General features: G+C 38.0%; 1 long non-coding RNA gene across 1 annotated transcript in view; it reads left to right on the plus strand.

Moving 5' to 3' along the window:
* LOC118355358 (uncharacterized) overlaps positions 1-25,178 on the plus strand; it is a 169,724-nt gene that overhangs the window by 25,918 nt on the left and 118,628 nt on the right. Inside the window, exon 2 of the long non-coding RNA XR_004817693.2 lies at positions 7,847-7,911. This is a non-coding gene — a long non-coding RNA (uncharacterized LOC118355358). The remainder of the gene's footprint in view (positions 1-7,846; positions 7,912-25,178) is intronic.

Consider the following 25,178-nt stretch of genomic DNA (forward strand, 5'->3'; position numbering starts at 1 on the left):
GCAGCATGAAAGGGAGTGGTCTGCTGGGTCACTGCCCCTCTTCACCCTCCTCTGGGGAGGCTGCAGGGATAGTTTCCTGTGGCTAATGTGGCTGTGGCTGGGCATTTCTTGGCTATTGCTATTCTCTGCTCTTTATGAGGCCTCATTTACACCCTGCTCTCTAGGAGCCATCTTCAGGTGGTCCATGGTGTGTGAAGGATTCCCCTCTTGAGTGGGACTTCTACGCCTCTACAAAGACCTAGAAATCATACCCCCAAGCCAGTCGTTGACACCATAACTAGAAGGCAGAAATCCAAGTATGTTCTTGGAATTGGCTGTTCTTGGGTCATCTTTCTCCTCAGAATAGCAACAGAGAAAAGAACTCTTAAAAATAGATCCCAGAGATGTGTACTTTGGGGTGTGCAGCTAGCACTGTATTTGATGGCTTAGCTTTCTTCTTTGGCTAAGTTAGCTGAGAGGACTAGGGAAGGGAGTGACTTGGCACAGAGTCACTCTTCCTCTGTGTGGGGGAAGAAGTGTGCTTTCTTCTGCTGTAAAGCACTTGAGTAGGGAAAGTCAAGGCCTGGGATCCTGATGACTGCCTCCTTAAGTTGCGGGAACATTTGCTCATGTTCCTGGATGTTTTTCCCCCCACCTCCATTCTCTCTTCCCCAAGAGCCTTTCTCTTACATGGAAGTCATCTTTTTTCCCTCTCTCCCTTTTGCAGAGGGCTGAGGCTTATTCAAGATGTGGGCTAAGGTCCCAGTAGAGTACAATCAATAATCAGCCTTTGTGCCTTCTGGGGGTCCCTTCAAGCCCTGGTGGTGCCTGAAGTTTTGAAAAACTTTATTCTAAAATTAACACAGTAATATTGTCTTATGTGCAGTTCTATGAATTTTTATACGTGTGTATATTCATATAAGCACCACTACAATTAGGATACAGTATAGCTCTACTACTTAAAAAACAAAAACAAAAACCTCCCTGTGTCTCCCTTTGTCTTCTCCCACTCTTAATTTAACCCTGTTGTATCCTCTGATTGGTTATCTGTCACCGTAGACTTTTCAAGACTGTGATCCAAGTACAATCATATGGTATGTGACATTTTGAGACTAGCATTTTTCACTTGGCATAATGCCTTGAAGAATCCTCCAAATGGTAGATACCATTTTTTCGGAGATATAATTGACATAAAATACTAGTTTCAGGTATACAGCATAATGACTTGATATATGTATATATTGATATGATCACCATGGTGTCTGACATCTGTCACCACACTGCTACAAATGTTGTTTTCTTATGAGAATTTAAGATTTGCTTTCTGCAACTTTCAAATATGCAATACAGTATTCTTATAGTCATGTTGTATATTTTATTCTCAGGACTTTTTTTATAGCTGAAAGCTTGTACCTCTTCACCCTTCACCCTTTTTGTTCATCCTCCTCACTCCCTGCCTCTGGCAACCACCAATGTCTTCTCTTATCGATGAGGTTTTATTTCTGTGTTTGCAGAGTCCACACATAAATGAGATCATAGGGTGTTTGTCTTTCCCTGTCTGACTTATTAACTTAGCATAATACCCTCAGGATCTGTCCATGCTGTCACAAACAACAGGATTTCCTTTCCTCTAGCTGAGTGATACTCCTTTGTATATATACACCATGTTTTCTTGATTCATTCATTCACCAGTGAACACTGCAGTTGTGTCATGTCTTGGCTACTATAAATTATGTTCTGAGCATGGAAGTAAAGCTATCTTTTTGTATTAGTGTTTCTTTGACTAAATACCCAGAAGGGGAATTGCTGGGTGATATGGTAGTCCTACCTAATTTCTTGAGGATGTGTATACTGTTTTCCATAGTGAATGCATGTATCAATGGTTAATTCCTGTTTGTTCCTGAGCAGTATGCCATGGTCTGGATAGAAAGTTTCCTGGTGGTGCTCTGGGGACTGTGACTACTCTCTCTCCAGGGCCAGATCCTGGTTTTCCTCTGAACCTTGGTATTGATCTTGTTCATTAATAATTACTGCTAATCCCAGTCCCTAACTTTGTCTTCATTGAAGCAGCAAATAGAGCCAATAAGAGTTTTGCCCTTTCTTTCTGTAGCTTTCTTTCCAGTAGGATGTGACTACTCACTCAAGTTTAATGCTTCCCTTGTCCACGGACTCAGGGCAAGTTCTAGAGGGATCATAGACCACATGCAAGACTGCCCAGTCTGATGTTTGGGTATTTTTAGAACTCTGAAGGGATTTATATGTTTTATGGAGAACTTGTAGCTTAGGGCAGGGACTCCAATCTCACAGAACTCCATTCTAAACCATTCCAGGTTCTCTTGCTAGGATCCTGAGATCTCCACTTGCTCTCATATGAGTCTCTTTTGGATCTCTCATGTCATGTGCAGGATGTAGGTGATTTTAGAGTAATAAAATGGAAAATAGTGCCTACAGTAAAAGCACTTTAGTCTCCTTTAATCTTTTTAACAACTTTATATGGAGGAGGGAGAGACTAGAGTTGACAATCAATGCCTACTCTGTGCCAGACACTTTAGATCTATCATCACATTCAATATTAGGAACTTTATGTAAAATGATTCTCATTTCCAACAGGAGTAATCTGCAGCTCAGAAGTTAAATGAGTTGCCTAAAGTCCACTAGTAAATAGGCATTAGGATTCAAACTCAGGTTTTCAAACTCCTTCTACCATACTCTCTGCAAAAACAGAGGGATCTAGGAAGGGAGAAGTATGCAATTTATGTGATGCTTGTATTTGTGTTGTATGACTCCTGTAATAAAATACCACAAGTTGGGGCACTTAAAACAAAACCTGCTTCACAGTTCTGGAAGCTACAAGTCCAAAATCAAGATATTGGCAGAGAATTCTTTCATTTCTCTTCCTGGCTTCTGATGTTTTTTTTTGTTTTTTTGTTTTTTTGTTTTTTGCCAAGTTTTGGCATTCTTTGATGGGCAGCTGCAGAGCCCCAATCTCTGCCTTTCTTGTCACATGGCATTTTCCTTGTGTCCATCTTCGTATGGGCAGCTCATGAGGGCACCTTTCCTACTGGATTAGGGACCCACCCTACTCCAATATGACCACATCTTAACCATTCACATTGACAATGACCCTATCTTCAAATAAGATCACATTCTGAGTTGCTGGGGGTTAGAACTTAAACATTTTTTAGGTGGATACAATTCACACATAATGCCTATTGTGTATTGGAGTTCATATTAGACATTTAGACAACCACACAGAGAAAGTAACTATCCTTACCTTCCTTTTTTTTTTTTTTTTTTTTTTTAAATTATCACGTTGGGCTGGCTCACTCTCCAAAACACTTTAAAGTAATCATTTGGAAAAAATGTTGTTCCATAAGAGCCCTAATAGAAATTATAATGTTCATATTCTAGGTCAAACTGGTTGAATTGAAAAGTCCATCCCCTCAACTTCCCACAGTGAATAGTCAACATGCATGGTAGTATGGTAGTGTAATGTTAAGTTAAACTTTGTAGTTTTCATTTTCAGGTCTCATAATCTAGAATGTCTACACTTTGTCTAATCTTTATTTAGCTTTTAGGAGACTCCTTTCTGAGCACATGCTTTTTGACTCTTGATCTGTCAAGCTCAAGATGGCGATAAATTGTGGCTGCTATTCCATTAATTTTACAACATATTGAAGGAATTTAGTGTTTTCTAAATTTTCTGTGAATACGAAGACTGGAGAAGACTCACATAGGGCATTTTGATCACATATTTCAATGATTGTCATTGAGATTTTCTTAAAATCCACTTTCAAGAACACAATGCTATTTTAGAAAACCATTTTTACAAATTATTGACATTCTGTGATAGAAAGTTAATTGCTTATTGCCTTTTTAAATTCAGCTTTTCTCTAAACACATCTCATAAAGTATCCTATATGACTTACCGCCATATTGAATTTGAAATTCCAACTCCCTTGACAAAGATCATGCCTAATACACTGGTCTTACCTGTCCATCTCAAATATTTAATATTTACATACAACTATACTACATTTTACACCTACAGTGATGAAGTACCTACTTGCATTTTATAAGAACTATGCACAAATCTTTTCTAAAGATATTGGTAAAGATATTGGCACAAGTGCATTAAAAGCTCATCTTGATAGTATCTTTGACACAAAATCTAAGGTGTGAATATAAAAAAAGTGGATGAAGTCGTTAAAGCTTTTTTTTTTTTCTAATGAAACAACTTTGAAATCGCTAATTATCTAGTTCTTGTTACATGTGTATTGCTGTCCTACCTTTCATCCTTAACAGCAGAATCCTCAAGAGCAGATATATAGGGTGTTTTACGTCAAACTGATTTTATGAGCTTTATCTCTTTTCATTGGTTTTGACCAAACTTCTATGTGGTGATGGACTGTTCTAGTGCATTACAATCTTTAGGAGTTTCTTGGAGACATATTGCTATTTTCTGAAAAAAATTTTTAGGTGATTTGAAGCAAGACAGCTATGTTTTTAAAGAAAGTCAAGAGAATGACCTAGAAATAAGAATTTTGGTATCTTAAGATTTTATTTTTACTTACAGAACATTTGGGAATTCAATCTTTATTGCTGCTCTATTTGTATTTGGCTATTTATACTGTCCAACACTAGGCCAGAATCCCAAAATATTAGGCCTTAGTATTTTTTATTTATCCAGAAACTCCCAGAGCTAGGACAGGGTGGTGGTTATGAGCACAGACTCTGAAGCCATACTACCAACTGTTAATCATGTGACCTTGGGCCTCTGTCTACCCTTCCGAAGATTAAATTAAATGAATCCATCAAATTCTGAGAGCAATGCTTGATACACAGTAAATGCTACTCAAGTTTTACTATATTTCCAGGCTGGCTTTGCTTCTATATTAGCTATGTGATCTAGGGCAAATCCTTTAAACTTAGGTTTTATTATTTACATTTTACATAACTGACAAGCTTTTCATGAAGATTAAATTAGATATTTTATGTAGAAATCCCACGCACCACATAGCTTACTGCTTTTAACTATGCCGAAATGTCTATATATTTGGAGGGTTTTATTCAAGACCTTCTGGTGACCAAAATGGTTAATGTGTCTTCAAAGACTCTTAACACCTATTATTTCCTGGGAGTTGTTTAGATATTGTGGACAATCTAAATCATCACTGCTAGTTTAACATGTTGGTTATTACTGCAATATATTACATGTGTATGTAGTATTGAAGTGTAAGTGTATCCAACCACTTATAATTCAAGCCATAATCAGAGTAGTTTATCAAACTGTAGAGTATCAAAGTCCCTTGAGTAAAGATCAAATAGGAGACAGCATTATTTGTTACCCTCAATATCCTCATTCTAAGACTTGTCTTAAGGAAACCACTTGCTGTTAATAATAAATTTGGTTATGTAAACCCCAGCTGTGACTTGCACAAGGTTAGAGCTTTCAACTTAAAAATATTGTCACCTAGGGGTGCCTGAGTGGGTGAGTTGGTTAAGTGGCCAACTCTTGATTTCAACTCAAGTCATGATGTCAGGGTCGTGAGATCAAGCCTGGTACTGGGTTCTTCACTGCATGTGGAGCCTGCTTAAGATTCTCTCTCTCTCTCTCTCTCTCTCTCTCTCTCTCTCTCTCTCTCTCTCTCCTTCTCTCTCTGGTCCTCCCCCATTCATGTATGCATGCACGCACATGTGCTCTCAAAACCACAAATATTTAAAAATATTGTTACCTAAAACTAATAGGATATTGTATGTGAGTTACACCTTAAAAAACCGTACATCTTTGTGCAATAGTCAAAATACAGCCTAATGTTTTATTGAAAAAGAAGGGTTAAAATATTTCTATAGTTTTCTCTGAAGTTTGTGAGAACTGCCTACATCCTTTGGAATAATTTGGAGACATTATAAGACTTACTGGGCTGAGGTGATGATATCAAGATTAGAAAGTAATATTCTTTATCATTTGTGAGTGTAGTAATTTCAAAAGAGTGCTATAACCTTGTTTTGTGTTTCTAAGTAGCCTGACTAATTCAGTTCTTGGGTTGCTTGGTTCATTATGTGATCATCATTCCATATGGTGGTGTTCTCTTCCAGCTCATATTTTCATCCACTAGCGCTAGCTTGTTGCCCATTTAATGATGCAGAAATTCAAATTCATGGATGGCAGTTTCAGATGTTAAAACACCATTGCAAATCTACCTAAGGGAAATGAGGAAAAGAACATTTTAGCATGCAGGGCAAAATGAGTCTTTATGCTAAGGAAAAATTCTTGATCCTCCTCAGTTCCCATACCATATAAAAACACCCAATTATAGAATGCCTATAATAAGAATTTTAGGGTCTTGTGGGCTACTCTGAATTGAATTAAAATAAGGGAGGAATGTATTTTAACTCCAGCCATGTGCGTTAGGTTTACCAAATTGCCATAAACCTCTCATTTGTTAAAATGATTCAAAGAGAACAAACATGTTTCCACAGATATTCCCGGTTTTCTTTAAACCTCAAAATTAAGTTCTCTTAAATCCACCTATGATTTTCATGCTTTAAACATCTGGCACATGCTAGATATCCTTAAATTGAAGATGACAGAAGCTAACACGTGAGTTGAGCTATTCTGGTGGGTTAATGACAACACAGAACCATGTCAGGTTGTGAATTCAGTCACTGAGCAGAATTCTAAGCCCTTGGTATGAAGTCCATGAATCTCAAGATAAGTAGCCTGGTTGAGGACCTATAGCCATGTGACCACCACTCATTGTCTTTAAAACCACTACCAAGGTCTCTGTTAGGATCCTTCAGATCCAGGAAGGTTGCCCAATCCTTCTTCTTCTTCTTCTTTTTTTTTTTTTAAAGATTTTATTTATTTATTCATGAGAGACACACAGAGAGAGAGAGAGAGAGAGAGAGAGAGAAGCAGAGACACAGACAGAGGAAGAAGCAGTCTCCATTCAGGGAGCTCGACATGGGACTCGATCCTGGGCCAAAGGTGGTACTAAACCACTGAGCCACCCGGGTTGCCCCCAATCCTTCTTTTGACAGGCTGGAGAGCTATGCCCATGACTGCTCAGTGGGTGCCTTTTCAGAAGAGGTGAGTGTGGTTTCTATAAATGAGATTCCTAGCTTTTGTTTCTCATTACTTCTGTCTGGGAATTAATCTTTTTCACACAGTAGGTTGTATTTGTTTTAAAGTTTGCCCTGGGTTCCTTTGTGGGATTTGAAAATGGATTCTTACTATTTCATTGATTCTTAGTTCCAGCTCTTTGTTATAGCCAGGCAATACACAAACTGCTAGAAAAAGGTGTTAGTAAGTGATGAAGTGGCATAGCTAGTGAGTGAATGGATTTTTTTCTTTCCTTAAGCAAATGACCACCCTTGTTTACCTAAATAATTAGGTCCTAGATGTCTTACAAATAGCAGTTCTCAAAAGTTAGTGGTAAGAAAAAAGGCTCATGTATCCTCATTTGAATAGGCTATTGGGCCCATCCTTAATTCTTCTGTTACAAGCACTGCCAACAGCTCAGATCCTGTAATTGGACTTCATAGTTTTTATTCATGATACAAAGCAATGCTTTGTATGCTTAAATGTTTTGAAACACACAAAATGTGCTTATTTGTCAAATACTTAAAAATCTATTTTTTTGTCACTTGGAACATATATACATGTGTAGGAAAAATGTCACTGATCATTGGTCAGCTGCTATATCATCTGAAGGCTAAAATCTAGTGGCTGGGAGAACTTGATATAACAATTTTTAATTTCTGTCTCTAGCACCAACTTGTTAGAATATCTGATATTGGTCACAAATCTTCAGGGCCTCCTTTTTTATCTCTAGATGGCAAACACACATCCCTTTCTTTGCAGGTCAGCTGCAGATTTAATTAAGCCTGAGGAAGTAGCTGGATGCTTGCCCTGAAGTCACCAGGCAGGTGAGAACTTGAGTGTACCTACCATATATACCAACCAGAAAGCCAAATGGCATTACTTTGTTCTTTCTCTTTGCCTCAGTCTTTTCCTATCCAGATTTCAAAAGCTTTTATTGAAAGAAATGAAATGTTTCCTTCTTAATGAAATCAACAAGAATATTGGTGTATGTGGGCATAACTTATTTCTCAGATCATGGCTCATCTTGGGGTAGATATTTAAGGAATGAAAGGAGCCAAGATAGCTAATATATTTTAGAACATAAGCAACTGACTTAAGTAGGTTGAGGGGCAATTATTGGTTAAGAACTCAGAGCATGGGTTTTTCACAGCTGTGAGTTGAATATACAGTGACAAGAATCACAGAGCAGTCCATAATGATATTCTCTTTGTGCACTGGTCAAGAACATTTCATTTTATGTATCATTTATAAAGTCTGTGCTATGTCAGTGTCATTCCCAAACACAAAGTAAGCATAAAGAAATGCAAGGCGATGCGTCCACTGTCTGTGGACTGCTGATACCCTGGGTCACATAGTATTTGGAAAAAAAATGATTCAAGAGCCCCTTCACAGCCAAGGAGAGGAAGATTCCGTTGATTTTTGAATGTTCCATTGTGTATTTGATGCATTTCATTGAGTTCTAACTCAAGCCAGCCTTGGAATAGTTTCTCCTTCCACTCTTCTGGAAGAAAAGCAGGAGTTTTTTACTTCCAAAAATGTGCACAGATGAATACTGCTTCATTGTCATCTTCCTAGTTAAATGCATGAATCTGATTTAGCAGCCTTTTCTTGAATGTCTGTGTCACTTAGGAGTTTTCCTCTGAAGTCCTTTCCACTGAATCTTTAGTGAAGGTAGACTTATTTCAGGCCTACAGATCATCACATAGGTTTTCTCCAAGTGGCAAACTTCAGACTAACCTTATTCATTCTCAGTCCTGTCCCTATGAAAGAGTCCTGCTTCTTTGCTTTTGAGGTTAAAATAACCCAGTTGTTTAAAGCTATCTTTTCCTTTGATCTTGGAACATTTCCTTTCCATATCAGCTTGTATGCTCTGTAACACTCTGACTTACCTTCTAACCTGTAGGTTTCTTAATTATCCTTCTAGTCAGTGGTTCTTATTCATACCCAGAAATCAAACATCTCTTTATACTCTCTCTATACTCTTTATACTCTCTAGGCTAAATAGCTGAAGTATGGAGTCAGTACAGAATGATGGAACTTAAGGAGGGAGTAATAGTGTGGACATATGAGGGCCAGATGGCTTTCTACCCGAGGTACTATTATGTTGTGTTATTACTATAGCCCATGGTCTCCCTCCCTACTATGTTCAGCACTTCATAGACTTGGAAAGGCTGACTCATGCTAATCAAAACTGCATGACACTGAAATACATAAACCATAATGAACATTTAGAATGGAGATACGCTTTTCTCATGATGGAGAAGAATATATCTACCAGCATCCCTGAGAAGTAGACCTAACTAGAGTTGCCTAGTGAGTGGAGTGAAAAGGCAGCCTTCAGGAACATTTCAACAAAGCTATTCTAAATCTGTTGAGCCATCCAGTGGGGGTCTTCATGGTCCACCAACATATAATTAAATACTAAAATTATTTGCAGATTAAAACTAGGGAGTATAGAAGCTCAGCTATGATTCTGTAAATCATTCGTCATTAACCAAATAAGTTTGGTTTGTGAGTATTTCTCCACTGTAGCCTAACTGCTAATCATGAAGCAGAAATCTATTGACAAGGAATTCACTCTTTTATGGAATAATCTAACATATTTTGAGACTATAAAGTATCAGAAAATTTCTACTTGAGGCTACTTGCAACAGCTTCAGATTCATTTATCATGAGGGTAGTTTCCATGCCTCTTATAAGAGAAGAAGAATTTCCTGCCCTTCAAGATCCTTCTAGCTGGACTAAGAATCAAATTGACGTAAGACAGACTAACAGGAGAAATAAAGATTATGTATGTGGAATCCACATATACATAAACATTCCAAAGACTGATAAAATGAGGTATGTCCTTTTAAAATGAAGGAGACTAGAGGTGCCTGGGTGGCTCAGTCAGTTAAGCATCTGCCTTCAACTTAGGTCATGATCCCCAGGTCCTAGGACTGAGTCCTGCATGGTCTCCCTACTCATCGGGAAGCCTACTTCTCCCTCTCCCTCTACCATATGCCCATGCTTGCAAATAAAAAAAAAAAATCTTAAAAATGGGATTTTTACTGTCTTAGGGCTCTATGCCTTTCACAGAACTTTGAATAGAGCTATGTTGGGATAGAACATCTAGAGGTTAACAACCTCTGTGGTCCATAGGAGCCACTGGAAGGAGGACCCAGGGAAGAATTTGCCATTTTCAGTGGAGAACAAGTGGTGATGACTAGTTATAATGACTATATACTTTGAATCTGGATTTGCTGCATTTTTTAAATAGTAAGACCCTCAACTGCTTAAGAAATAAGGGTGTTTTAATTCTTTAAACATTTGGGGGGAAAAAGAGCATTTTAAGAGAGGCAGTCTCATTGAAAAATAGATCAAACTCATGAATTCATACTAGATATATTTGTAAATTAATGGCATGAATCCTTAGTCTTTTTTTTCTGAAATATGGAATGTAATAATTGTTTATTTGGGAAATATTCCAGGATCTGGTCAAAATATGTGATTTAGTTTTTCTTGGTTTTAAATCTTGAGATTTTACTTAATTTTTTACTGCTAGGTCATAACCTTGTTAGTAATCAATGGTAGGAAAGAAAAATGCAAACTGGGGCACCTGAGTGGCTCAGTCGGTTGAATGTCTGACTCCAGATTTCTGTTCAGGTCATGATTTCAAGATCATGGGTCCAGCCCCACGAAGGGCTCCATGCAAGGCATGGAGTCTACTTGAGATTCTGTCTCCCTTTGCCTCCCCCTACCACCCCTATGTTTGCTCAGTGTGTTGCCCCACTCTGCCCTGCTCATCTTTAAAAACTAAATATCAAACTGGGAAAAAACCATGAATGGTAATGTGGGTATAGGGGTTTGGGACTTTGAGGGGAAAGAATGCAATTTCTAGAAAGATGAAAAAGTAAATTTTTGGTATATATTTGCTAGGCCTTTCAAAAACAAGACAGAGGACTTGGATTAGAGTGGCCTTGCTAGGTTCCTCCCTATCATACATAGTTCACATTATAATGTAGTTCTCTATGCTGAAAGTTCTTTCCCTGGAGCAGGTTCTCCTATCTAAATTCTTTTAGGCAGTTGTGGAGGAGGTAACAGAGCTTCCCTTGCATCTGCTGCGTTTTGATTTCTTTTAAGTAAAAAATAATCTTCCTGTCAAAGTGGCCCATGTTGAGGCAGCCTGTCCTTGGCCCCTATACTCATAATCATTTTTCTCTTTCAACTACATCTAGATTTTTTTTAAAGATTTTATTTACTCATGAGAGATGGGTGGGGGGGGCCGGTGGGCAGAGACACAAGCAGAGGGAGAAGCAGGCTCCCTGCAAGGAGCCCGATATGGGACTCAATCTCGGATCCCGGAATCATGCCCTGAGCGGAAGGCAGATGCTCAACGGCTGAGCCACTTAGGTGCCCTAGTTTTTTTTTTTTTTTTTTCTTCCTGTTTTCTAAAATGTTAATGTCTAGAATTGAACAAGTATATAATTTGGTCTGCAAGTAACCTCTTTTGATTTCAAGTCTCCAGTGTTTTTTTAATACATCATGCTGTTGGTACATAACAAAATTGCGATGAACTAAGACTCAAGGTACTTCTTACAAATCCTGATAACAAACCAAGTTGCCCTGTCCTATGCTGGCACACACAATTCCTTTGATTCTAGGTACAAATGTTTCATGTACCTTTGCTTTGTCCTCTCCTTGCATAAGTTTGTCCTCTTACTCCCTCAGGGCCCTTTGAATTCTTATTTCAGCATGTAGTGTATTTACCTGGTATAATGGGAAAAAATACAACAAATAAAGACCCCGGCCTTCTATACCTCAAAATAAGACATTGATAAAAATACTGTATTCTAAAATGCCAGATAGAAGCTATGATGTTGCAATATAGGGTTGTATTTCATTAGTTTACTAATTTATTCAGTGCTCATGGAAGCCTAGTATGTGTTAGGTGTTGTGCTAAGCCCTGTGGAGGCTTGGTGAATAAATAAACAAGGTCTTAGCTTTACGAAGCTGAAATCTTCATGGAGGAGATGGAAAATAGTGTGGTAGGAAACAGGGTAGAAAATGACAGAGTTGGGTAGGTGGCCATCGAATTTAGAGGGAGTTTCTGAATAGGTGGCATCTAACAATGCCTTCAGTTTGACAAGGAGTCAGCTATTCAAAGAGCTGCGAGAACATTCCAGCAGAAGGAAATAGGAGATGCAAACAGGAAGGAATGAGCTTGGTTAAGAATAGAAAGTCACTAGCATGACTGAAGCTTAGTGAACCCAGGAGAGAAGTAGGTGGGGTCGGCTCTGTAGGACATTGTAGATCATGATATGGAGTGTAGGTTCCCCCCCCCCTTTTTTTTCTGGATTGCTAACAGCTTCTGAAAGGTTCTGTATAGTTGAACAGACTCCAACACTACTACTATCCAAGCCACATTCCTCTGTGGTGGCCTCGAGTGTATCATAAGAGAGTCAGACTATGGCAAAATCATGGTTTCCTCTATAGTTTTTCCTGACGCATGATTCAAAACAAGTAAACAAAATCCCTTTAATATTTTTAGTGAATTGTTAGCTTGCTCAGTTCTTGAAATCAACTAGGTGAATCCATTATGGAATTTTATCAGGGATTGGAGTCAATGTGAACAGTGTATGATTTCTAGAAGTTATGTTTTTGAAACTTGAGCCAAGAATTTTTGTATCTTTAGTCTATTCAAATTTCTTTCTCCCCTGATTGCACATAGATGACCACAAATGGTTCTTGATTGAACTTACAGGATGGTTCAATACTTGGCAAGATAATTCCCTCTATTTAGAGTAACTAGATTTTGTCTCACTACAAATATATCAAAATTCTGGTTCATTTTTCTTTAAGTCTGGAGGCGCTTTTCCTTAAAGAAGAGGGGAGCAGAATAATTAACTGCCTGTGTCCCCTCTCTGATCTGGCAACTTCATGTGTCTCAATACCTCACTTCATGGCTGCCGGGCCAATGTTCCCTTACATTGTGTTAAGCCTCGCTAACATGATACCAAACAAAAGTCCTCTTAAGGATAGCAGTTAGCAATTTTTTTTTGGACAAATCTTTTGTTGGAACAAACAAGATTCCTGAATTCCTAGATTATCTGTCTTCAGAAAAAACACAGGTAAAGTGTTTCACTTTCTTTGCCTGCTTCTGCTGACAATGGCAGCCCATGATGTGTGGAGAAAGTAAGAGAAATGGGCATTGTAATTCCTGCTCCAAACTGGGAGCAAAGGCCGGCAGTGTTTGTTGAACTCCCTTCCTTGTGTAACCATGGGGGCTGGAAGTAGTTGACTATGACTATTCACTTTCCAGTTGAAAGTTCTAACCTTTGTGGTTGACCGCTGAGTGAAGCAAATCTGTACTACAAAGCTTAGAAGACTTGAATCTAACCTATCTCTAAGAAGACTTGATCTAACCTATCTCTAAAAAGCTAGCAATGAAGATGACCACAAGCCACTTAAATTATCTGGCCCCTAGTTTTCTTACCTGTAAATATTAAGAGGTTGGAAAAGTCCCATGAGATTCTTTTCAGCTACAATGCTCTACGATTGTAAGAAAATAGTTTTAACTCCTGAATAGAAAGTTTGATTTTTTTTTTCTTTAAGGAAATTGAGGCAGAGCTGTAATACTCCCCACCCCCCAAGCAATTTGATATATAACTTAAGGCACTAGAAAATCGGATCAATTTTCTTTGGAGTTTTCAAATAACTTTTAAAATATATTTCCTTTATTAGTTAAAATCCTCTCTGTGCCATATGAGGCAGTGTTATGCTGGATGTTAAGAATCACATGATCATTTGTAAACCATTTTCCCCACTGAAAGATTTTTATGATCCTACATTTAGTTTTCTTAAAACCAAATACAGTAAGAAGGTATTCATTAAATCTTTAGTCTTTCGTGTTGACCAGTTTGGATTAACAATGCATTTTATTGCAATAACTTATTTTTCACCAAATGATACATAGATGGATAAATTTTAAGCCTTACCAAACTTTGGGAACATGTTTGCAAAAAGAATGCCAACTCCTTTTTTAGATGTTGGTTTCTTAAGTTGAAATACTCATTTTATCTAGAGGGAAAATGAATTGCTACCAACATCAATTCCAGTTGGACTTTATATGCCTTTAATCCAGAGACTTAGAAACGAATAGTCCTAGAAAGTATATTAGGAAAGAATATATATATTAGATAAGCTAGACACTAAAGGTAAAAGTATTAATCTTCAGTCTCCTCAATTTGTATGGGCTCTTTGGTTAAACATGACTCAGGCTATTCTTAATCAGGAAATTGAATTCAAATAATTATTTCAGAAGAAAATATTTAGTCTTTATGATTTATATCAAGGCTTGAAGTTTGAGGGGCAGCTAAAGGTTGTTTTGGTGATATTCTGATTGGAGAGGTTAGTAGGGGTTAGTGGAAGGAAGAAAGAAGAGACCATGAAAACACTTACTTTCCTACTTTCCTTTTCTATTCATTAAATACTATCTTCATCTCTCTTTTTTTTTTTTTTTTTTGGATGCTTGCTTCTGAGTCTCAACCAATCAGCTTCTAGTGTAATGTCTTTGAATCCTGAAAAGTAATTTGCAGGTGTTTCATAAATTTTGACTGTAGAACCTAGTTTTTCAGTCTGGCAATACTGAAACAAGATATAAAGGTTATTTCAAAGCACTTAAATAAATTGATGTATTAACTTCATTAATTGTTCTAAAATGCATGGAAGTCTGGGTTTGAATGAATTCAGATTCTGATCTTTGTTCTCACAGGAACAGGAGACCATGGTATCTTTTTTTTTTTTTTTTGGTAATTCTTAAGCAGTACTGTGAAACACACAAACTTATTTATAGTGTAAAATAAAACAGCATGCACTGCCCTTCTCCATGTGGATGCATGTACATACATGTCATTATTGCTACCACCACCACTCAGAAACTCTTATGATTGCATTTCCTCCAAGGCAAATAGGAATGCTTAAAGGCTGAGAAAACTTTGGGCCCTAACATTAGGCCCACAGCATGTCCTATCGCAACAGACTGGTTCTTGGACTTTCTCCTCTTTTGCAAACTGTGTACACAACAGATTGATATTCTTCTCAATTCTCCAAGAAGTAAAAGAGATGTGTTTGGCCAGTTTAATAGGGAACAATCCATGGCTGTTGAGGAAAAGTAGGAAGGAGTGTTTCTTGCATAACTTCAGTCCCTGTGTTCTGCCAAAAGGTAACTTCCTTGGAACCATCTCTCAATGGACTGGGTTTGCAGAGCTCTGAATGAAGAGTGGCTACAGGCTGTAATTCTAATGGGGAAGTGTTTCTTTCTGACAAAGGCAACTATTCTGTTCTTTTGTTTAATGTGAATGACTCTGCTTCTTCACCATCTCATCTTTAATTGTTGTGAAAACTTATCTCAAGGATTTTCCATATCTAATTTTCACATTTTCTCCCAGAAAGCATGTGTTTCATGCAGGTGCTCTTGAACATGTTACTTTCACTCTTCCCATTCAGGAAGAGTTGGTGTTAACATTTATTGGGAACATTAGTGTTACATTTTTTTTTGTCGTACCACAAGTGTAGTATATTGTCAAAGTGAGAGACTTTAGGGCCAGCATTCTGTGCCTGTGAAGTGTTAAAGGGAGTTGGAAGAAGACATGCAGGCATAAAGAGTGGTGTGGATAGAAGGGGTTCCCTGAAAAGGCTGCTGAGCATGGCGTATTCCCATGATTTCCTATAATCACAGCCCGATTCTGGTCAAATAATACAATGTATTCCAAGAAGAATAATTGTAAAGGGCATAAAAATATAGCACAATGCTTGATTTATTATATAGTGCAGAAGGAAACATGGAACCTGAAGCATCTGTTCTTTAATGGTAGGGGGTATCAATAATTCATAAGGCTAAATGGAAACGTTTTTGGATGGAGAAACAAGGATCCTCATGTTTGGGGAAAGGAGAGCTAGTTGCTTCTGGGGATGCTGGATTGGAAATATGCCAGACTTTGGTAGTGTGTTGACACCAGAGTTAAGTAAAGAAGGGTTAACCAAGGCAGGATGTTACTTTGCTCAGATAAATAACCCCAAATAATCATCACAAGGAACCAAGGAACCATGGTATGTGCACGTGTGTGCATGTGTGTGTGTGTGCACATACACACGCCTCTCAGCCTAGAATTTCTAGTTGGGCCTTAGCTAAAGAAACCCTATGCATTATTAATAAATTAATAAATGATAGCAATTATCTGCTTTCAGAATAAGGGATGTAACAGATGGGGACTTACTGGCAAACAGGTCTTGTCCTAAACCTTCCTCCACTTCAAAATCATCTAAAAAGGATTAAAAAAAAACAAAAACTAGGGGCCTAAGCCTCACTTTTAGAGCTGCTTACTCAGTAGGTCTGTATTGATACTTAGAAAACTTTATGTATAAAAGTTCTGGGTCCCAGTGAGAAGAAAAGTTAAAGGAAGACAGGGGGGAAGGCACTCAGCCTGGAGAGCCCCCAGTTCTCCTTTCCATCACTTGGTGGAAGATCCCTTCTTTGATCTTTTGCCAACCATTTACCAAAAATGGATTCAGAAATGATTCTGTGAAATCCCATGAAATCCCAGACTTTCTGCATGTATACATGCCAAGAAGATATTTCAAGCCCAAACCAAAACAATGTCAAGTGAAAACCAGAAGCCTAAAGAGCCTACTTGAAGATATAATGGCTTAACCTGGCCTGAATTATTAGATATTGGGACACCTGAGGTGGCTCAGTGGTTGAGCATCTGCCTGGGGTCCTGGGCTTGAGTACCATATTGGGCTCCCCACAGGGAGCCTGCTTCTCCCTCTGCCTGTGTCTCTGCTTCTCTTTGTGTCTCTCATGAATAAATAAAATCTTAAATTACATAGATGTCTTTTTACTTCACATGCATACAGGTATTTAAACTGAATAGCAAAATATAACAAATATTGTACATGACAAATACACAAGCAGATGTACATGGATTCAATGGATTCACCAGTTGTGTAGTACAAGTGCCTTTGATGTGATTGGTAGTGATTTGTTATTACCAAGTCACTGTTTTTAAGTCTCTGCGGGTAATAGCTGGTGCTATTTTTATCTTTCTGTTCAGGTTGTGAAGGGTGCAGCAAAACAGGGCCTTTTTTTTTCTGTAGGATGAAGGAATAAAAGAAGGAAATGGCATTGGGTATTCTCTCCTTTCTAAGCACATCTTGCCCTTCCCTACAGTCTATTGAGCGAAATACCAAACATATTGCCTCCTACTAGTTTCTTATACTTAGGATTTGAAAATTGCTCCCTTATTAAAAGTTAAAATTAAAAAACAAGGATATGTTGTAATGGGGGAGGAAGAGGGTATGGCCAAGGGACATGGGTTCAGGGTGGTGGGGAGGGAAACCTGCTTTTCGGGAGCAGAGTGGAACAAATGCTACCAGCAACAAAAGCAGTCCTATTTTCTCTCCTGCTAATACTAAACACTGTATGAAGATAGGAGTGGTATCACAAATATACCAAGGACGAATCATTCACAACTATGAGTTAAGTCCTACTCAAAAATTTTGAAATATGTTGGGTTGTACATTTTTTTGTAGATGAATCAGAAATGCTATTGCCTAATGGGAGGATCATTACTCCGTCGAACTTGAATATTTAGAGAATTATAAGTTTTGGTGCTTTGAATTACTGTTCTAAAGTTGAAAATTATAGGAGTTGTTTCCAGCCAGGTAGCAACTGAGTACAGCTGCTGGATTTTGCCTGAGTTTATTTTGAATCCATGATAAAGGGCAATTTTTGTTAACACAGGTGGATCCAGGTCTTTATTTTTTAGTGCAGGGGAAAAAATCCATCTCAAATTACTTGGGTAGGAATGTAAATACAGAAGAAAAAGTTCCATTTACAAAATTGTTGTATCCAGGGATAGACTTTTGCACAATTCCTTGTGTCCTGTAAATGCTACCTTCTGTATTTTTAATCAGTGTCTCTGCTCAGAATAAATGGTACTGGAACAAATGAATTTAGGCCTTTGGGGAGGGGGGGCTTGGGTGTACTTCAGAAATGTAAAGACCAGTGACTCAGAAGCAGGTGGCAAAGAACAGGAAGTGGTTCTACCAGCTGCTGAAAAGCCTTGGTGGTGGAGGCAGTGCTCCAGAACTGAAACTCCAGAACCAGAACCCTTGGGGGGATGACAGACTTCTGAGAAGTGCTTTGTGGAGCAGACACAACTATCTGCTTAAAAGTGGTCTCCCTTTTCCTGTTGAAATTGAGAGTAGGCGAACTATAGTTATCCAGGAATGCCTGCCCACCTCTCCCAGTTTTTCCATCCTTAGCTGCCCTTCAGATGGTAAACATCACTGCTGGAGGGTGTTCCTGCTGGCTGGCTCTGCTTCCCCAAGCTCATAAACACAGCTGCTTGCATAGCGGAAGCAGCCTTGGGAATCCTAAAACCTTCCTCTTTGTTTTGCTGTTTTGTTTTGTCTTTGTTTTGACCTTCTTCTTTCAATGGCCAGAAATGGAAATAAAGGGAAGCACTGGGACACCTGGGTGGCTTAGTCAAGCATCAGACTCTTGATCTCAGCTCAGGTCTTGATCATCTCAGGGTCCTGAGTTCAAGCCCTACCTTGCGCTCCACACTGGGTGTGGAGGCTACTTAAAACACACACACACACACACACACACACACACACACAAACCATTGACTCAAGAATCTATATCCCCAGAATTCCAGGCCATTAGGCACTAGGGATTGGGGGTGCAGTATGAACATGGCAGTGATAGTCCTGCCCTCATGGAAGTTACAGACTGATCTTGTATAACAGAGTTAAGTCTCCACCCCAGTGACCTCATGTATAAAAAAAAAAAAAATGGCATCATACAGAAAATGCCACATGGTGTTGTGAAAATGTATATAAAAGGACCTATTTCAGTGTGTGGCTCATAGCAGATCATCAGTACATGCTTTTTTCCTTTCTTCTCCCCAGCCTGAAACTTAATTGTCTACGTAGAAACTTTGAAAAAACAATGGACAGATGGTCAGCTGCAGATTCCTTATACATATAATCAGCACTCCAACACTGTCTTTATCATCTAGCATTCCCTCTTTATTCTACCGCTTGCTTCCTTTTGGTGATGATTTCATTTTGCCTCCAAGGTTGTCCTTGATGTTCTTTTTAACCTAATTCCACCCACATACCATATGCCAGAGGGTGGTGGTATAGTGAACAGGCACTGAGATTTGTTCTGCATCCTGCACCTGCCTGGGGCTGGACCTGCCTATATATAGATAAAAATGAGCAACAGGAATCTTTGAAATGTCAAGCCAAGGGAACAGGAGGTCCCTTTGCTTTGTTTAGGGAGTGTGCAGAGTGGTATCAATAGATTGGTAGGGCAGTGCTCTCAAAACTATGCACAGATACAGTGATCCAGTTCTCTCCCCATCTAGATCATTCTTAGGTTTTAGGCTATGTTCAAAGCCAGAATACTGCAGGGCGGGGAGGGGGGGGTGTCCTACAGCTGCTTTTATGATTATGTAGGCTCCAGAGTTTGACAGACTCCATTCAAAGCCACCTCCACCACAGTACAAGCTGTTACCTGTGGCAAGTTCATAATCAATGGGAACCTATATTTCCTAATCTTTAAGAAAGAATTCAAGTATAATAATACCATCCTTTATATTGTCAATAAATGGGAACTTCATTGTTTCTGTTCAGAAACAAAGGCTCTGGAGTCATCCTTAATTTTCCTTTCTCTCCTGCAGTTGAATTATTGGTATAGCCTATTGGCCAGATTTTCAACATAAATCAAGAATCTAATCCAATCATGTCCCTCACTTCCTTTTTCCCAGGGCATCTTTTCTGAGAGCCTTGCCCTGACCACTCTGTAACCTACCCATTTGTCTTTTCCCTTCTCCCAAGTTATTTTGTCTCTGGGACTTTGTCCCATTTCATGTATGATATATGTCTATTTTTGTTTCTCACTAGATAAATTCAGTGATGAGAGGGATTTTGTATGTTGTGTTCACTGCTGTATCCTTGTCAATTGGTGCATAGTCTGCCATAAAATCATTCTTGAAGATCCATGTCAAAGAAAGCATGTAACCCTTTGATTAAACCAGAAAATATATGTAAATCACCTAGCAGAGTACCCCTGTATTTCACTGTCATGCATTTTGAATCATAGGGAGCTTTTCTTTGATTCTGTTCAGCAACACAAACTTCAAATTCTTGGACATTGCTTTGTGAAAATCTCTCAAAGGACAAGTTGCTAAATCCCTTTTAGAAGGGAAAAAACCTCAAGCTCACTATGGCAAAAGCAATGTTCAAAGTTTGCATAGAAAGCCATGATGCTGATGCTTGGATGTGACTTCTTAATAACAGTATTTCTGAACACCTAGTTCCCACTAACCAGCATCAGAATCACATGGGGTGTGTTAAATACAGATTCCCAGGACCCAACCCTTTCTTTGAGACCTACTTTATAGCCGTGCTTTGTACATTGCTCTTCTTGGAACATTTACATCAACAGAAGCATCCTATGTCACTCGGTGTCAGTGCACTGAGTGGCCCAAGTGATCAGGTGCTGAACCAAGAAGAAAAATCACACCATCCTTGCCCCAGTCATCTAAAATACATAGGATAAGCATAGCAGTACTGGATAGATTAGAATATACTAAACCTACAACTGAATGTGAGATCCAGTATTTTTATACTCTGAGCAAATTAAGAGGGTTGGGTGGATGAACGTGGTTTGTGGTGTAAAGAAAAAGATGATGGGACAGTAGGCCTCTGGCCTCTAACTAGGAATTATAACTGTCTAATCTGGTGGGGAGAGGGGAAGAATCCTTCCCAACAAAGCCCAATCAAGACTTCTAGTCAAGACCTCTGTTGGTTTTATCATCTGGTGATGATAGGAGATAAAATGACTCTTGAAAGCAAGTTATTTTTCAAGAATTTTTTTAAATGACTTATTTGAGTAATTTTGAATGAAAGAAGCTTTTACTATTCTTAGAAGTGAAAGATTGAATTCTACATTTTTAATAAATATACTAAGCCAGGGTAATATTTTTCATAGATCTCCCCATTGTCCTACATAAAAGTCATCATGCTTGTCCTATGGCTTTAGAATGGACTCTTGACTGTGTACTTAAAACCTTCTTACTATTCTAAATTTATAAAACATAATCCATCACCTATTTCCATCATGGATTCACTCAGCTGCCTATGATAGTGATGAAACTATTCATCATAGTACTTAGGGGTCTCCACCTGATTATATAAGATATTTGGGAACCCTAAACATGAATTCCAATAATTTATTCTAACTGGGATGGGCATCTGTATGGAGGTTTGGCAGCTGAACAAAAGAATGAACTACAGGCTTGTAGGGATTTCTTCTTCCAAGGTGACTTACAAATTACAACCCCAAACAGAGATAATATTGTGTTTGAAAAGAGAATTGTGGTAAAGCTACATTTGAGTAGCAACTATAGTAGCCCCTGGAGCAACCAGGGGGTTGGGAGTGCTAACCACCCACCAGTTGAAAATTGATGTATATTTTTTTTTTCTTTTAAGGTTTAGAGTGAGTAAGCAGGCGCAGAGAGGGAGGGAGAATCCCAAGCAGACTCCCTGCTGAGTGCAGAGCCCAATGCAGAGCTTGATCCCAGGACCCTGAGATCATGACCTGAGTCAAAACCAAGAGTTGGCCGACTGAGCCACCCTGGCATCCCTAAAAATCAATGCATAATTTTTGACTCCACAGCAACTTTACTGATCACCTACTGTTGACCAGAAGCCCTACCTATAACATAAACAGATGATTAACACATTTAGTATGTTTTATGTCTTATATGCTATATTATCACAATAAAGCTAGAAAAAATGTTAAAATTATAAGAGAATTACAGCATTGTACTATATTTATTGAGGGAAAAACAAATCCTACATACATGTGGGCTCTTGCAGTTGAAACCTATGTTCAAGGGTCAACTGTACATGGTTTTTAGGATATATGTTACTAGAAAAAAGAATAAGCTTTTCAAAGATATTTTCTCAATTTTATATAAGATGTGAATAAACACATCAACTATCAATCCATATTAAAGAATCAAACGAAAAGTATTGGTAGGGGGAGACTATTAGAGCCTAGAGCCTTGTAAGTCACACCATTGGTTGGTTAAAGAACTAACTGTAGGCAAAAACATGGCCATCCTTTGCTTTCTTTTTTAATGTGGCACATGGGTCTTGTTTCTATGTTTCCTGTAACCTCATTTCATCGGTATTAACAAATGTCCTGCCAGCTTAGCACCCTGAAAATTGTTGACGAGGCAGTTTTGGGATGCTCGGAAGAGCAATTATTTGACCTATTCCCTTGATAATATTTCTGGTGCGATAGTCTGATGAAAACAATTAAGTTGGGCAATTAAGTTGTTTCGTGGGGAAGACTAACAAGGGTTTCTAGTTCATGGGGATGTACTCACTTTTGAACAGCTCTGATTCTGAGACCAAATTAAATTTGAGTCACAAAACTTTCTGAATACCTCTTCCTTTTCGAACATAATGGTCCATTAGTGAGAAATTTGTGAGAATACGTGCTGTGAGAGTCCACATTTTACAGCAATACTGTGATTGAACCTGATTACAACATGGCCTCTTGGCCAATGTGGGTGACTGAGAAGACAAACCAGTTTTCGTTGCTATTGCTCTGGTGGCGTAGAACTCCCAGTGGTCCAGGAATGGACCTCACACGTGTACCTATGGAATAAGAAATTGTTAAATATTGGAATATAAGGAAGTAACTAAACTATTAAATTTGAAGCAGTCTAATTGTCAGTGTCAATATTTAAATTGATACCTTTTAGGATTTAACCTATAAGAAGCTTGAAAAATCCAATGTGATGCGAGTGATTTACATTAATGTCTTTGTTAGAATTGTGCAGAAAAAACAAAGAAAGTAAACTCTTTAGCACAAGTTCTATTTGGTGGCCTTTGTGGGGCCTGTCTAATGAGTCCATAGCTTTAGTACACTCTCTGGTTGGAATGTCACAGCACAGTAAGTGCCAATATTGACAGTCAGTGAAGCGGTGGGTGAACTGCCTCAGACTCCCTGAAGCAACATGTTTATGCCCCAAGCTTATTCCTGACTAATGTGGGGAACTTCTTAGATTCGAAGTTGTTCTTATCCATCATATTTTGTGAGTGGTATATTTTAGTGTGAATTTATTTTTTAGTGCTATTAATTTTGGTTTACTGGGTAAGATGACATTTATTAAATAAAAAAATTTTTTTTTTCTCACCATATTGTGACCCTATAATACTGTTTTTAGTATTGAAAGAATAAGATTTTCTCTTCATCAAACTGTTGATCTGTGTCAGCAAGAGTATTCTATGAACCATGAAGAAATATGTCAAAATTCACACCATTGCCTAATTAAGCATTTTCTCCAAACATATTCCCCAAAGCTCTACAGTGTTTGTAAATTGTTACTTAGTAATAGAATTACACATAGAAATTAACTCTTTAACATAATTATGATAGGTAATTATCCCCCCATAATACTTATTCATGAGAATATTATTATTTTGGTCTTTCAATTAATGTCAGTCTTAGGAACATGACTTAACTGCTACAGGGTAGAGGTTTGTATAAAGATGATTGATAAAGGCATGAAGAAGAGAGAGACAGTTTCATTATTCTGTGTATAGTTTTTAAAGTAAACCATATTTTAAATGTCACAGGCTAGCTTGTAATTTAGAAATACCAAAAATTAGTGAACTACTTTCTGTGTAATGTGAGTAATATTTCTATTCCAAATTATCTGTGTGTTCTTATATTTTTCAAAGCCAGGCAGACCTGTGGACATGTATTTTAAAATTAAATATGGTATTTAGCTTAATAGGATGTAAAACACACTTCAGTGTACCTGTACTGTTGCCATAGTGTCTAAGTCTTTTAAAAAATAGTAATTTCTTGGAGTTAATTATCCTTTACATGGATAATCACAATACTGAAAAAAAAAGCTATTAGCTTTATATTAGGAAAACAATAGACATTCAAAAGCTTGTAGATCTAGGACCAGAAATGTATTTTATGAGGGCCCCAAGGCTAAAAGAACTCAGGAGAAAGGACAAAGAGAGGTTTGAGCAGCAGATTAATTAACCCTCAAATGATTCCATTTACACAGGGGGGATTTATGGAGATCTTTAGGAGCATGGTTATGTGGTTGCTTTCTAAGCTGTGGAGATACTCAAACCCAAAACTCTCCTTCATTTTCAGGAGTGAAAAGAATGTCTAGTATAGTAGAGAAAGACAATGAGCTGACTGTAATTATCTTTTAAATCAGAATAGTCTGCTTTTGTAAGCTTGTAATTGACCTTTTTAATGTTCTTTTACATGCAGGAGTCTTTGTGAGTTTCTTGTTTTCCTTTGAAAATTTAGCCTTTTTGTTATGCTGTTTAATTACTCTATATTTGTTTAGTTCCTAGAGTAAATAAATATGTACAATCACATAATTAAGTTAGAATCAGTAATTATGTGTGATTGTGATATACATTTTCTACTGAGCTTTGTCAAATGAAATGTCCTAAGCATACATATCACATGTAGATCTCAGCAAATGACTTTTCAAATCTATTCTTTTTCAAAACTATTGATTATACTTCCTGTGTTTAAAAAAAAATTTTTGTAATTGTAAGCTGAACTACATGTGTTCTCATTAGCTTCGTCTGGAATACTACATAGTTAATGTCTAACTTTGGCCATTTGTGGAATGGTCAAGAGAATGTGGTGGGTGGTACTGCAGGAGACTGCTTATTAGGTAGCTGCATGACAGACTTCCTGGGAACCATAGGTAATGGTATGATTAGGAACCATAGAATGGTATGATTAGGTATGATTAGGACATTATGTCTAATGAAGACAAGCTCAAGGCCAGGAGAGGAGCTCTACCCAGGTCTTAGCATGATAATGTAATTGGTAAAATTTGTCTTTACAAACTCTCTCCCTTCCATTACCTATTTCCCTTACATTGTTTGGTTATCGGAGTGGCTACAGATACTTTTGGCATCTGGCTAAAGAATAATCAAGTTGGAAATATATTGGGTTGAGTTTGGGACATAT

The sequence above is a fragment of the Canis lupus genome, chromosome 7 (assembly GCF_003254725.2).
Source record: "Canis lupus dingo isolate Sandy chromosome 7, ASM325472v2, whole genome shotgun sequence".
Taxonomy (NCBI): Eukaryota; Metazoa; Chordata; class Mammalia; order Carnivora; family Canidae; genus Canis; species Canis lupus.